The sequence below is a fragment of the Lithobates pipiens genome, unplaced genomic scaffold (genome assembly GCF_037356315.1).
Source record: "Lithobates pipiens isolate NorthernLeopardFrog02 unplaced genomic scaffold, aLitPip1_a1.2 Scaffold_25, whole genome shotgun sequence".
Lineage (NCBI taxonomy): Eukaryota > Metazoa > Chordata > Amphibia > Anura > Ranidae > Lithobates > Lithobates pipiens.
This window is the reverse complement of record NW_027507787.1, coordinates 86,528,530-86,541,526: the sequence shown is the minus strand read 5'-3', so window position 1 is coordinate 86,541,526 and position 12,997 is coordinate 86,528,530. Positions and strand designations below refer to the sequence as shown.

General features: G+C 39.4%; 1 protein-coding gene across 2 annotated transcripts in view; it reads right to left on the bottom strand.

Annotated features, from left to right (window-relative positions):
• Positions 1–8,353, bottom strand: part of LOC143930361 (uncharacterized) — a 122,706-nt gene extending 114,353 nt beyond the window's left edge. Inside the window, exon 1 of one of the 2 annotated variants that reach the window (XM_077454626.1) lies at positions 8,029–8,353. The gene's annotated coding sequence lies outside the window, so the exon portion shown is untranslated. The remainder of the gene's footprint in view (positions 1–8,028) is intronic. The other variant, XM_077454625.1, reaches the window with a different exon arrangement.
• Positions 8,354–12,997: the final 4,644 nt, after the last annotated feature.

Genomic DNA, 12,997 nt, shown 5'->3' with positions numbered 1-12,997 from the left:
GATTAGAACTCAGAGCCTTATTGATTGAAACTCATGACAAACACCAAAAACGATTAAAAATGAGATTTTATGCGGAAAGTAATAAGCCAGGCAAACTGCTCTCCCATCAAATTAAGGGGTACTCCACTAAGTCCCGTATTCCTTACGTCCATCACCCACATACTAATGTCAAACTAACTGATCCACAAGCCATCGCAAACGCCTTTAGTACCTACTATAGTGCTCTTTATAACTTGAAAGATAACCAAGATCAACCCCAACCAACATCCCTACAAATCAAAGCATTTTTAGATACAACTTGTTTGCCCAGCCTATCTCCCTCCCAACTAGCTGAACTAAATGCACCCTTCACGGTAGCAGAAATTACTCATGCCATCCAATCCTTACCTAACAACAAAGCACCCGGGCCCGATGGCTTTGTGGGTGAATACTTTAAACAATTTCACCATATTCTCACCAAACACATTACTCCAGTGTTTAATTCAGCTGCCTCCTCGGCCTCTCTTCCACATGAAATGTTGAAAGCTTTAATCATAACAATTCCGAAGCCAGGGAAGGAACCCACCTCCACGCAAAATTTTCGTCCTATATCCCTACTAAACCATGATGTAAAACTCTTTGCTAAAGTAATAGCTAATAGATTGAATGATATTATGCCACAACTGATACACCCTGACCAGTCAGGATTTATTAAAGGCCGCCAAACGTCTGACGCAACCCGACGTATGGTCAACATAATTCATCATGCGGTGGCCCATCGGATGCCTTCTCTGCTTCTATCCTTGGATGCGGAGAAGGCATTCGATCGGGTCCACTGGCAATACCTAAAACAAGCATTGGAAAAATTTGGCTTCCAGGGTCATATATTAATGGCTATTTTGGCCTTGTACTCTACCCCATCAGCACAAGTTTATTGCTCATCCATGCTATCCACTGAGTTTAACATATCCAATGGCACCCGTCAAGGATGCCCCCTTTCACCACTAATCTTCGATTTGTTAATTGAACCCCTCGCGGCTAAAGTGCGATCCCACACACTTATATCGGGAGTTCCAATTGCCGATAAAGAACACAAGATTAGCCTATTTGCTGACGACGTGATCTTCACGTTGACTAATCCCTCCTCTTCCCTGGCTTCTGTGCAAAGCTTATTAGATGATTTTAGTTGTGTATCGTACTATAAGGTGAACGTAACAAAATCTTTCATATTACCTTTAGCCTTGCCTCAACCAATCCAACAACACTTGCGCAACAAATATCAATATGCATGGTCTTCCAACTCCCTCACTTATCTGGGTACTGCCCTTACGTCCAACCCTACTGCCTTGTATAAAGCAAATTTTGTTCCATTCTTAGCTAAACTTCCCGCAGACCTTGCCAACATTTCTAAGCTCACCCTCTCCGCATCAGGCAGACTCGCAGCATTTAAGATGCTCAAACTCCCCCAGCTACTCTATCTATTTCGGGCTCTACCCATACCTCTACCATCCTCCTTTTTCAAACAAATACAATCCTTGCTCCGTAAATATGTTTGGCAAGATAAAAAACCTCGAATAGCACGACATCTTCTTACAAAACACAGAAGGATAGGGGGCATGGGTTACATAGATATTAAACACTACTACTACGCAGCAATTTTAGCTCAACTCAAAGCTTGGTTCATCTCTGACCCTAACAATCACTGGAGCAATATGGAAGCTTCTCAAATCCTGGGCAAACACTTAGGAAATTGGCTTCTATCCGCACCTAAAATTAGGAAGACAGATCACCGTTTATCCCCAACCATTAAGGCATCCTTGGCAGCATTTAATTATCTATTCGATCACTTACCTACATCAGCCCCTACCTGTGAAATTCCTCTCCCTATAGAAACGCTACAATTACTGATAGCGGATTTACGGACCTCCACTTGGCGGGACAAAGGTATATCCCACATCTCTGACTTATACGACACTGATAACGGATATTTACTCCCATTCACCTCCTTACAAGAAAAATTCTCATTGCCAACCACGGACTATTTCAAATATGTCCAAATATCACATTGCCTTCTAAATACTCCCTCTCTCCGACGTACCCTACCAACAGTGGCTTGGCACTACCTATCAAAAAAATCCACACCGACCAAAGGTATCTCTCTCTTTTATGCTCTTCTGGATGATAAAAATAGCTTTGAGAAATTACCCTCTATGCTAAATTGGGAAAAAGATCTAAACTCCACATACTCTACACAACAATGGCACAACGCTCTACGCGCTACCTTCGCAGCGACTAAATCAGCTAACCTTTGGGATCTCTCCCTCAAATGTAATCTTCGATGGTACCTCACCCCTACACAAATTCACAGATTTAGTCCTTCCACCGATCCTAAATGTTGGAGACTATGCGGTTCCCTAGGTACCTTATATCACATCCTGTGGGAATGCCCTAAATTGACTCAATTCTGGACAAACACTTTCCACCTCATATCAGAAATCACACACATTGCCTCCCCCCCAACTCCTGAATTGGCACTCCTTAACATAGGAATTGATAAATATCCACGTAACCTTCAAAACATAATCACTCATATATGCCTGGCAGCAAAACTGATCATTGTACGCAACTGGAAATCCCCTGAACATTTATCTCATACAGAAGTCATCAAACTAACGCATATACACGGCATGTATGAACGCATGTATGCATCGGCAGAAGGTTCCTTATCTAAACTGGCACACAGATGGACAGTCTGGTTAGAATGGTATAACACAACCAAACCTTTACTTCACTGAGAGGCTCATCTTACTCAGATCCTTGCTTACCTGTACATTCCCTCCTCCCCCCCCCCCCCCTCTCGTTTTTTTTTTTTTTTTTTTTTTTTTTCTTTCTTCCTTTCTTCTCTCTTCTCTTTCTCTTCCTTTCCTCCCCACTATGTAATCTACTCATTACTATTGATTACTGTCAACAGGTTACCTCGAGTTATTTCCTAAGTTACTATTACTGTTCTGGATATTCCTTGGTTGAATCTATTTTATACTTACAGTTAGTAAAGATTGCTGAAGCAACGTTCAAGGAAAATGTTTGTATTGCACATTGACCGTTCACATCGAAACTTTGATCGAGGTAGCGGATCCTCGCTCTTGGTCACAGTGTGATCCCATATGGGGTGCCGGGAACGAGGGACCGTTCCCCTTATATTTCAGTCTTTGTACTGTTATAGACCTACCCTTTCTCCACCAGTTTGTATTCCCTTTGTTATGTATGTATTCTGATTATATCAGTATTGTACTATCTATTGTCAACGACTCATTGTCAAGTATAATTCCTCACCTTGTATGCTACATACTTCTTGCTTAATAAAAATATATTGAAATTAAAATGTGAGAGCCCCGAAAGCTGAAAATTGGTCTGGTTATTAAGGGTGTTTAAGTGCCCAGTGGTCAAGTGGTTAAAGAATACACAGTTTTACTTTCTCCATCAGCTCATCCCCCACAGCTATGAAAAAAAGGGTAAGGAACAATTCCCTGTGGGGTTTTTTAGCAGCAATTTGAGAGACACTAAATTTCATAAAAATCCAGAGTTTTTTTTATTAACAACATATGGGATACATCATGAAAAAATTTGCATGGTTAAAATATGAGCTCTGGTGTATACAAAAAATATGCGGGTATTGATGAGAATGTACAATCTCTCACATAAGTTATCTATGCTTTAATCAATGGTTTTAACAGATAGCACCCCTATTTATAATTCAGAGAACCATTTAATGTATGGAAATATCCCAATGCATTTCAACCTGGGACTAATAACAGTCTTCTTCAGGGGGTTCTTGTATTTCTGTTAATACAGCAAATTTTAAATATTCAACTCCACTAAATCATCAATTTGTAGGTATCTATTGGAAAAACAACAACATTTACCCTTTCCATCAAATACATGCATTTAAACCAGAGACTTTCATTAAAACCATCAATCTCCCTCAGAGGTGATCCTGGACTCCACCACACCGTTAACCATGTTTATAAAGAGCCTCCTGGGGTAGGGATGTACGACCGGAACCCCTGTGGGACCTACAAGCGGTCACGATGCAGCAAAACTCCCACCGCCCAGAGAGGAGAGTGGGAGGTTTCACCTAGAATTTTATTAAATGAATTATAAAAAACATCTGTGTGTAAAAATAAAACTAAAAAATGTAAGGACGAAGGTAAGGCTACAGTGGGCAAGTGTAAAGGTATATTCAAATTAATAACCCAAGAGAGAGGTCAAAAAACTATTAAAAATGGTATGTCCATTTATGTCTATATCTAAAATGTGCTAAAGTTCCAAAATATATATGGGTATATATAACCCATTTGACACTGTGAATGCTCATTGCTTCAAAGGAAACAAATAAGTGAAGTGAATATAAGTGCTAAGTAGGTGAAACTGCGTTGAAATAAACACAAAAAAGTGATAAATAAAAAGCAACCAAACAACAAGGTGCTGTGAGAGAAATAGGAGGAACTATGAAGATCGAAAACAGGTAGAGTAGTGCCATATGCCATGGTTGGAAGGTAAATGAAAATAAGTGAGACGTGAAAAGGTGAGAGGAAGGGAACTGAGTGCCCTAAGGTTAAGCCAGATGACAAGTATGAAAGAAGGAGTGTGAGAAAAAGAAGTGGTGACAAAAGTATAACTGAATCAATGATAAGTACCTTCTGGTAAGCCGTTATGAGAAAAAGCTTCTTTTTACAAGGAAGCCTGACATCTAAATAGTAAAAATTGTAGAAATTAATAATAAAAATTCATTAGAGTCTAAGAGAGTTTCTTAGATCGATCGCCAGGATCCAATAAGTGCCCATAGCCTTCCTTACCTGATCTTATGGTACTGTGTCTACTGTTTCAGCCAGAGATCAATTGAGGGATCTAGGCAGAAAACAGGCAATTTTATATCAAACTAATAAGTCTTGTGCGTGGTGTATAGGTAGGAACCGCCCCTCTCAGTGTCCAAAAGGTGGAGAGCTCAGGACCGCTGGTATTGCGGCCCGTTCGTGGCCGCCTCGGCGTTGCGAAAGACACCATCAGTGTCCCGGGAAACCCCTGACGCAAAGGCGTGACGTCAGGGGTAAGCGCACTACCGCAGTGCCTAGGGCTCTGACGACAGAGAATCATGCGCCTACGCAATGTGGGCGCCAGGCCAAAGGTGAGATGATCACCACGCATGCGCGCCTCCCATCCCTTGGTCCGGCGGGCGATCATGGGACGCCTTCGGCACCTTGGCCTTCTTGATGTTGTTTGTTCACTAAGGTTCTCTAACAAACCTCTGAGGGCTTCACAGAACAGATTTATTTATACTGAGATAAAATTACACACAGGTGGACTCTATTAATTAGGAAACTTCTGAAGGCAATTGGTTCTACTAGATTTTAGTTAGGGGTATCAAAGTAAAGGGGGCTGAATACAAATGCATGCCTCACCTTCCAGATATTTATTTGTAAACAATTTTGAAAACCATTTATAATTTTTCTTCCACATCACAATTATGTGCCACTTTGTGTTGGCCCATCATATAAAATCCCAATAAAATACATCTACATATATGGTTGTAACAAGACAAAATGTGGAAAATTTCAAGAGGTATGAATGCTTTTTCAAGGCACTGTATATATGATGTTCAAGGACTTTTAAATTTACAGATATACAAAGGGATGCTAGTGTGGTAGTACTACATGCCCCTAGTAAGTGGCAAGTGTGTCCTACTACTGATAGGCAGCAAACATGGCATGGGCCAGTCCAGAAACCGTTTATGTGGTAAACCGTTAATATGGTAAAACCTGCGGATATTGAAATTAGCTCATACACTAGTCAATGCAGTTCATTGGACTGTGGCGTTGCACTGGAGATCCCCGGATGTTCCGTGGGAACAAGTTTTGCAGCGCATGGAGTCGATCAAGCTTATGGAGCGTTTACACCACACTTTGCAAGACTCCATGCAGATTTTTGATCGTAAATGGTCCGTTTGGACTTCTCTGCAATGGATAACCCCTAGGCCTGACAGTCCGGCTGAGCACAGTGTTTAATGGCAGGGTATATGAAAGGTTTTTGATGACACTCACTTGTGGTAGCATTTTGGTTATCTTTTTAGTTTTTCTTTTCTCTTCTTACTTTTTTCTTTTCTTTGTTTGGTTTTTCTTTCTATTTTCACTCAATAAGGTGCAAGTGCTCAGCAGAATTTTTCTATGAGTTCTCTTGGTTGGGTTTAGCATACCACTCTTTGTTATAGCAGAGTATTAATGATTTATTGATGTTACATTGTATGCTATTCTCTTTGATAACATTTGTACCGATTGACCTTTTTATTGTATTTGTTTCAATAACCTTTAATAAAAACCGTTTGTAAACAAAAACCTGCGGATATCTACAGAAGACTTCAAACACAGTACAATGATGGGAAGCTCAGCTGCAGTAAGACATTTGAATGGTAGAAATAGGAAGGAGGGAGCACCCACGGTGCCACATCCATAATGTATCAAGGGAAAACAAAGAAGATACCAAATAGATATCAACAGGTCGGATTTTTAAGGCATGTAAGCAAATAGGGAAGTAGAAAAAAATATTTATTTTATTGAAAAATACAATACCATAACAGTGTTCAAACCAATATAAAAAAATATATAAAAATTATATGATTTGTACATTGAGCCCTTGTGCATAGGGTCTACACGCTTCACCGTAAAGGCTTCCTCAGGACACGGAAAAGGGTTCAAAGACATAGCAAGAGAGAGCAACAATAAATCTCACCAAATATATGGAGCAGTCAACCATGCTGTGACAGAGTGGACAGCAAGTGGCACATTCAATCACAGCGTGGTTGACCGCTTCATATATTTGGATCTGTCATGGTTGCTATGACATTTGTACTTGAGGTACAGCTCATTTGAAGATAGTGAGATTTATTGTTGCACTCTCTTGCTACGTCTTTCAACCTTTTTCTGTGTCCTGAGGAAGCCGTTACGGCGAAACACGTAGACGTGACACAAAAGGGCTCAATGTACAAATGATATGATTTCATATGATTTTTTTATATTGTTTTGAACACTGTTATAATATTGTATTTTTCAATAAAATTAATATTTTTTTCTACTTTCCTATTTGCTTCCATGCCTTAAAAGTCTGACCTGTTGATATCTATTTGGTATCTTCTTTGTTTTCCCTTGAGACATTTGAATGGTGTAAACGTTTCAAAGATTGGCCGTACGTCCATCAGTGACGATCCCTGCCGTGGTGTTAACCGGCCCATAGCAGTCATTCCTGTGAAAATTCAGCATGTAGAAAAGCCTGACCCTGGATAGTCATCGCATAACCTGTTGTGAAATTGAGATGAACCTTTCATTTCAGCACTGATGGGGAAGTGAAGAAGGCTGTCCTAGGATAGTTCAGGCGTACTAACAAATCTTTCTAAACTAAAGCTTTATAGACATCAAGGTAAATGCTGGGATAAGTGTGTAAAGGAAGCTGGGGAGTATGTGTCGAAAAATAAATGCAGTTTCCACTCCTTGAAATTAGTTTTTTGTTATATAAACTCAAAAGTCCCAGTTTGACTTGAACGCCCCTCGTCTATATACAGTATATATATACATAACATAGAACTAAGCTGTCATAAAAGAATCACTATTTTTGTAAGTACTGTAACGTAAAACCTAGAGGCGATTCAGTTCGCATTGTGCGCTATACAAGTATTTCATTCATTCAAAACAGGATCACAAAATGCGTTTGTTAAAAAAAATGACTTTTTTCTTTACGTAGTTCATGTTTTCTCTCCCTGAATTGTACACATCCTGTAGACTTTAATCTTCCTTTGAACATATGCCTAAGAGACACCAGTGACTACAGCAGAAATTGCTAATGCAGGGTACATTGGCTATGTTTAGTCCAAAGATGTTTGCAAAAAGGAAAGGGAAATGCTTGTGGATACACTCACTAGATATGATATAAATTAGAGGAAGAACTATATAAAAAGATTAATGCTTAAAGCGTCATGGCTATATAGATATATACAATACATACTGTAGGTACTCACATGTTGGCGTAGCTGCTCGGAAACCTTTGACTGTGGAACTGCAGCTTTTGTCTCCTAAGTTCCTTTTAGTTGTCAGATCAGATTTCCCAGTCCTTACAGCTTCTCACATTACCTTTTAGCTTTGTTGTCTTTGTGATGATAGCATAATGATGTACATAGCTGTGCTGGTGGAAGGTATGTGGAACAGGTAGGGCTTATGTCATGCAATCACTAAGTTCATTTATTTAACATATGAACCATAAAAAAGTGAGATAACCAGTTATTTACAGTGTTTGTATCTTAAATAGTTTGCAAATGTGATGCAGGGCCTCTAATAACCTAGGGCTTGGCAATTGCAGTTTTGTCTGTGACTTCTGTCTTCCTCATTTATTTATTAGCTCATTACTGCTCTAGGCAACCTCACTGGACAACACGGTTGTGTTGAAGGAGGTGGGAGGAGGTGGCCCAGCCCTTAACACTATCAGGAAATGTCAAAGCTTGCGAAATTGCTAAGCTGACCTGAAGCAAGTCCCAACCGAAGGTGCCTTCATGCACAAGTCTATCTTAAATTGTCTATTTTTATGTGGCTAGACAAGAGACCTTCATCTCTCTAGAAGCAAAAGGTTGTAAAAAAAATATTGATAAACAAACATTTAGAGGTCTAAGCCTGCTAAACCATAAAAATGAGTGTTACACATGTCATTTACAGAGAATTGCAGACTGGTTAGACATGTGCATTCGTTTTTGTCCAAATGCATTTTCGTCCGAATTTCCGGTATTTTTTTTTCTTTTTTTTTTTCTTTTTTTTTTTTTTTATTTCCACATCAGCGAATCTTTACCTGAGACTATAAATCAACTTGACATTCATTGTTGTCTCTTGGAATTAATCTTCACATCATTGTGGCTATTTTCTTGTCACTTACTTGTATAATTAAATGTAAAATATTTATACAACTTTTATTTCATGTTCTTAAAACTATTCTTGTATCTTACTCCCATTATTTCACTAAAATTATATTAAAGTTATATTACCCCCCCTCCCCTATCCCCTTGTCAGTAGTGTCCCTGCTCCTAATATCCTGGTCTTTATGGTCTTAATTGTTCGGAGAAACTCCAATCTCGCTTAAATTGTTTCCAACCTCTCAATTTTTTTAGAAATATTGCCCTTTCCTCTTCTTCTCTCAGACTCAGGCTTTCCATATTATATATTTCTTCTACCGCATCTACCCACTCCCATGTTGTTGGGCACTCTACCTCTCGCCATTTTTTAGGGATCAGTTTTTTCGCAGCGTTTAATAGATGCGGGATGCTTGTGTCCTGATATTGTTTAACCCCACCCTCCGTGCCATGAAAGAGTACTATCCAGGGGTCTGGTTTCAATGCTGTTTGAGTTATTTCCTTGATCATTTGGAGGATCTTCTCCCAGTATAGCTTAATTTTAGCGCACTCCCACCAAATGTGTGTCATGGTACCTATTTTTCCACAGCCCCGCCAGCACTCGGCGGTCCCGCCTTGCTGGTATTTAGATACATTATCCGGGGTGTTATACCACCGGGAGATAAGTTTGTAGTTCATCTCAGCTGTTTTATTATCCCTTGCCGAGCAGTGTGTTATTTTAAATATTTTATTTATTGTTTCTTTACCTTTTTGTGACCCCAATTCCCTTTCCCATTTGTTTATATATGGCGGCGTATCTTTCCAGCTGGTCCGCATCAATAGCCCATATAGCTTTGATATTCTACCCTTTGCTCTGTCAGCCGTACAGAGTTTTTCCACCCCTGTCAAATCCTCTTCAGATCTAATCGGCTGGGGTAGTTTTTCTATGAAACGGGTCAGCTGCAGATATCGCCACCTATCCCTTCTCATAAATCCCATGTGCACTAACTCTTCATGTGAAAGGAGTTTCCCTTTTTTAATTATATCTTTTATTTGTGACCCCTCTAGTCTTATCCAGTTCCCTCCTATCACCCCTCTACCCGGTGGGAAGTATTCATTGTCTTTTAAAGTTATCAGTGGTGAATTATAGTGTCCGTTTAATCTTTTATACTCCTTATCCCATATCTTCAGTGCAATCTGTGTTATCTTATTTGTGTCTAAATCTAGTGCCCTGTATTTTGGGGATTCCATATTATCTTATTTAATTGTGCTTTACTATATATATATTCTAAATTAACCCATCTTTTTTCCTCTTTTTTTTTCCCTTTTGCCCATTCGACAATTCTTGATAAGACTACCGCCTGATAGTAATACTGTAAATCGGGGACCGCTAATCCTCCCCTCCCTTTTTCTTGTTTTAATACTCCATGGGAGATCCTAGGTTTTTTATTGTTCCATATATATTTACTCATTATTGAATTTAATTTTTTGAAATAGCTGGGTGGAATTTCAACCGGCAACATCTGGAATTTATATACAATTTTTGGAAGAATAAACATTTTAAACACATTTATTCTGCCTATCCACGAGATCGGTCTATTACTTGCTCTTCTGAGTTCAGTTTTTATTTCGTTTAATAAAGGGATAAAATTTAAGCGGTATATCTTATCCAGAGTAATTGCCAATTTTACTCCCAGGTATTTCAAATCTTTTGTCCATTTAAATTTACTTTGTTCTTGGATTAGTTGTACTTCCGTCTCACCTACATTTATATTGAGGATTTCAGATTTTGTTTGGTTGATTTTGAAGTTTGATAGTTTCCCGTACTCCTCCAGGGCCTTTGTTATCTTGGGCAGAGAATCTACCGGATTACTTATATAGAACAACACGTCGTCTGCATATGCTGCAAGTTTATGTTCCTCTTGCCCTGCCTTAATTCCGCTTATTTCCGGATTGTTTCTGATTGTCGCGAGTAGGGGTTCCAACGAGAGCACAAAAAGAAGAGGAGACAGTGGGCATCCCTGTCTGGTCCCATTTTCCATCTCAAAGGAAGAGGAGGGCCACCCGTTGATGTTTACAGTCGCTGTCGGGTGATCATACATCATTTTAATCCATTTGGCCATCCTAGGGCCAATGCCCATTTTATCCATTGTCTGGAACATAAATCCCCAATCGACTCTATCAAAGGCCTTTTGGGCATCTGTTGATAATAGTAGCGCCGGGGGTTCCATCTTCTTCCTTTGAGATAGAATCAATAAGGTTCTCACCCCATTATCCTTTCCCTCTCTCCCGGGGATAAACCCAGTCTGATCCGGATGTACTAGTGTATTCATTACTTTTTTCATTCTATTTGCTAATACCTTAGCAAACATTTTAGTATCCTCGTTTAGGAGTGATATTGGTCTGTAACTTGCGCACTTGGTCTCGTCTTTTCCTTCTTTCCGTATGATAGTTATTGAGGCAGATAGCGCCTCTTTACTCATGGCGTACTCTGTCCCAATCCCGTTCATATACTTACAGAGTTTCGGTACTAGGATATTCTTAAACCTCATATAGTAACTAATTGTCAGACCGTCTGGTCCCGGGCTTTTCCCAGGGGCTGATTCCGCTAATGCCTCATTTATTTCTGCTTCCGTTATGGGGTTTTCTAAATATTCTTTATCCATTTCACTGATCTTGGGGAGTCTCGCCTTATTTAAATATTTTTCGATTTCTTTTAGTCTACCTTCTTTATTTATCAAGTTATTTTTTACCGCATATAATTTCCCGTAGTATGTTTTAAATGATTCGGCTATTTCTTTTGAAGAGTATACCATGTCCCCGGTTTCTGTTTGAATTTTCTCTATGTAGTTCATAGCTTTTTTCTTTTGGAGCATCTTGGCTAAATATTTAGTGGGTTTGTTTTCTTCTTGATACCTCACTGTATTAAGTTGATTATAATATTTTTTAGTTTCTTGTTCCATTAACCCACGTAGTTCTTCTCTCCTGGACGTTAATTTTTGATATAGCTTTTTATCTGCAAGCCCCATTTTATGTTGTTGTTCTATTCTGAGGATTTCCTCTCTGAGTTTATTGCCCCTCTCTATACGTTCTTTTTTTTTCTGCGAGCCTCGTGCAATCAAGATCCCCCGAATATACGCCTTATGGGCATCCCACAGGGCCTGCCCAGAGATTCCTTCGGTCTCATTCATCAGAAAGTACTTCTCTAATTCCTTACTCACTACTTCCCCCCCCTCCTTATCAAGAATCAGCGTGTCATTTAGTCGCCACCTAGAGAAACATTTACTTTGTCCGGGAATCTGCATTTTCATTTTTAAAGGCGCGTGATCTGACTGTGTTGTTATTTCTATACTTGTTTCTAGTACCATCTCTAGGGCTCTGTGTTCCACAAGAATATAATCAATCCTTGAGTACGTCCCGTGTACTGGGGAGAAGAATGTATAGTCCATTATTTTGGGGTGTTGTGCCCTCCATACATCTACTAGTTGGTTTTTATTCAAATTTTGAATTAACCTTTTTAATTGAGTGCTATTCCTTCCCAGTACCCGGGACGTGCTGTCAAGTACGGGGTCTAGACAGAGATTCAGATCTCCCATTATAACTACATGGCCACTTTTAAATTCTTGTATTTTGGCCAGTATTCCCCTCAAAAAATTTATAGGGTTTTTATTTGGGGAGTAAACGTTAGCCAGTGTATACCTAATATTTCCTAATTTTCCTTTCAGAAATAAATATCTTCCTTCTGGGTCTGCTTCTCTTCCTTCTACAGTGAATCGAATATCTTTACCGAATCCTATTGCTACCCTCTTGCCCTCTTTGAGATCGTATCCCCATAGTACCATTTCGGGTGATCTTTAGAGTAAAGCCTACTCCTTGACGTATGTGTTATATGTGTCTCCTGGAGAAAGATCACATCTGCCTCTAGCTGCTTTAATTCTACCAGGATTTTATGCCTCTTTTTTGCTGTGTTGAGCCCCCTAATATTATAAGACAGGAAATTTAATTCCAATTTCCTTTTATCCATATTCTCTGTCCTGGCCATGTTTTCTTTTTTCTTTTCCTTCCTTTTTTCTTTCCCTCAGCGTTCCACTACTGACATCT